Here is a 2,952-nt window from a genome sequence, read left to right as displayed (position 1 = left end):
CCCCCCCCCCCCGCCTCTGCAGGAGACCCTCCAACACCAGCAGGTAGGTCTGGTTCAGTCTCCTATGGGTTCACTGATCCTTCCCCTGGGTCCCGATGCACACACTACTTTGTGTGTGCCCTCCCAGAGTGGAGTGTCTGTTTCCCCCAGTCCTGTCAAAGTCCTGCAGTGAAATCCCACTAGCCTTCAAAGTCTGACTCTCTGGGAATTCCTCCTCCCTCGCCGGACCCGCAGGTTGGGAAGCCTGACATGGGGCTCAGAACTTTCACTCCAGTGGGTGGACTTCTGTGGTATAAGTGTTCTCCAGTTTGTGAGTCACCCACCCAGCAGTTATGGGATTTGATTTTATTGTGATTGCACCCCTGCCCCATCTCATTGTGGCTTCTCCTTTGTCTTTGGACATGGGGTATCTTCTTTGGTGAGTTCTAGTGTCTTCCTGTCTATGATTGTTCAGCAGTTAGTTGTGATTCTGGTGCTCTCGCAGGAGGGAGTGAGAGCACGTCCTTCTACTCTGCCATCTTGAACCGATCACTCCACTGCCTTGTGCCTCTGTCTTACTTATGACTGGCCTCCACTCAGCCACTGCTTTACTGTCTGTTCTGACTGTCCTGACCCAGCTGGGCATAGCCTCAGGTGCTTCATGGTGGTGGAGCCAAAAGACAAACACAGGCTCCTGGTTCTGGCTCTCGATTAACCAATGTTCATGTGCTTTCACCCTTCCTGCCCTCCCCTCCTGTTTTCTCCCTCTCTGTCTAGCTCACAAGTTTCTAGTGCTAGCTCCTGGAGAGCAACCAGGGCACTGAAAGTACCAACCTCCCTGATTGTAGCCAAGAGAGAAAATGTTGAAGCTTAAAGAACGTTGGGGGAAGTTGAAAGCTCAAGTGTTTAACACAATCCCCAGGCACCTAATCATTATCAAACTTATGGGTAAACTCTGGAAGAGTGCAGTCAAACTGAGAGCTTCATGTAGCTAGTGACAGCCATACCAATGAAAAGCTCATATCAATAATTCCCAAGAAGTCAAAAACAGATGATGGGGCTTCCCTGGTGGCGCAGTGCTTGAGAGTCCGCCTGCCGATGCAGGAGACGCGGGTTCGTGCCCCGTTTCGGGAAGATCCCACATGCCGCGGAGCGGCTGGGCCCGTGAGCCATGGCCGCTGAGCCTGCGCGTCCGGAGCCTGTGCTCCGCAAATGGGAGAGGCCACAACAGTGAGAGGCCCGCATAACGCAAGGAAAAAAAAAAAAAAAAAAAAAAAAACAGATGATGAATTGTACACATGAATGAGATAAATTTTGTGATAGGTAAAATATACCTCAATAAAAAACTGATGAACAACTTGCAGTACTACTTATATCACTTGTTAAGTAGTTTTATTTACATACACATTGTGATTTAGTTTATTTGTATAATAAATGGTAATTTTTAAAAACGTGTTCATTGATTGGTTGATTTCTGTATTTAGCACAACATACTGATTGCTGATCAACCCTGCATACGCTCTCCCACTAGCACTGTGGCATCTTAACTTCCCCAGGAACCCTGATGACCAAGCAGCAGTCTGTACCATGGACTCATTGAGCCGTCGTTTTCAACCTAGGCTGCACCTTAGAATTATGGGGGGAGCTTTTAAAGTATGCTGATGCCAAGCCCTCACCCTCAGCCAATGAAATTAGAATCCCTGAGGCTGGGGCTCAGTCACTGGAGTTTCATAAAACTGTCCACGTGATTCTAAGATGCAGCCAGGGTTAAGAAATACTGGACAGAGGAAGGCACCCTTTGAAACTGGGGAGGCAGGCATGGGTTTCATGAGTGTCCATCTCCTAACTGTCACCCTTCTCCATGTTCTGTAATAAGTGCATCAGGCCTGGCTCAGGTTCTCTCTTGTAAAGTGGAGAATCAACAATTGCCCTGCTTCTCCATAGGGTTTTTTTGGTCTCAAATGAGACAGCATTTGTGTGTCCTTATGGATATTCGTCCAGATCCCATCTGTCCCTCATTGGGGGTGATGACTTTCTTCTACCCTGTCTTACAGTTTCCCTTCTCTGACTTTCATTTTTCTGATCGTATTTTCACCAAGCATCTGTAGACTGCTTCTGATATCCTCAGGGATTGGTAAGAAGGCAGGAGTGTTGGTGCACAATTCAAAGCACATGGCAAGGATCTAGAAGACAGTGACAGGTTTAGAACATCCATGTGCTGACAGGTATCCAGCTGTCTTGAAGGAGGATCAGCCAGTCTTTTTTTACTCAGATTGTATTCTTATTTGCACTGGTTTGATGGGAGAGCTAATGAAGTGTAGGGTACCTATCTTGAAATAGTGGCAGCAGTCATTGATTTTCCTTTCCTATAACTGACAACTTTAAAGAATATGTTCTGGGACTTCCCTGGTGGCGCAGTGGCTAAGAATCCGCCCGCCAATGCAGGGGACACGGGTTTGAGCCCTGGTCCAGGAGGTCCCACATGCCACAGAGCAACCAAGCCTGTGTGCCACAACTTCTGAGCCTGCACGCTAGAGCCTGCAAGCCACAACTACTGAGCCCATGTGCCACAACTACTGAAGCCCGTGTGCCTAGAGCCCGTGTTCCATAACAAGCCACTGCAATGAGAAGCCCACGCACTGCAACAAAGAGTAGCCCCTGCTCACCGCAGCTAGAGAAAGCCCGTGCACAGCAACAAAGTCCCAAAGCAGCCAGAAGTAAATAATAAATAAGTAAATTTATTTAAAAAAAAGAATATATTCTGTGATTTATTACAGTTTGGAGGAGTTACTAGGTTATTGCGGTTTGGAGAGATACATATCAAAGGATCAAGAAGGACAGAGAAGCTGTATTGTAGCCCAGAAAGATCTATATCCATTCAATACTAAAATTTGCCAAATAAATATGACTCTGTTTTTTTTTTCTTTTAAAGCCACCAGAAATATATGCATGGATGTAAATCCATAGGGAAAG

The sequence above is a fragment of the Lipotes vexillifer genome, unplaced genomic scaffold (assembly GCF_000442215.2).
Source record: "Lipotes vexillifer unplaced genomic scaffold, Lipotes_vexillifer_v1.1 scaffold414, whole genome shotgun sequence".
Taxonomy (NCBI): domain Eukaryota; kingdom Metazoa; phylum Chordata; class Mammalia; order Artiodactyla; family Lipotidae; genus Lipotes; species Lipotes vexillifer.
The sequence above is the reverse complement of the archived record's forward strand: the minus strand, read 5'-3'. Positions refer to the sequence as shown.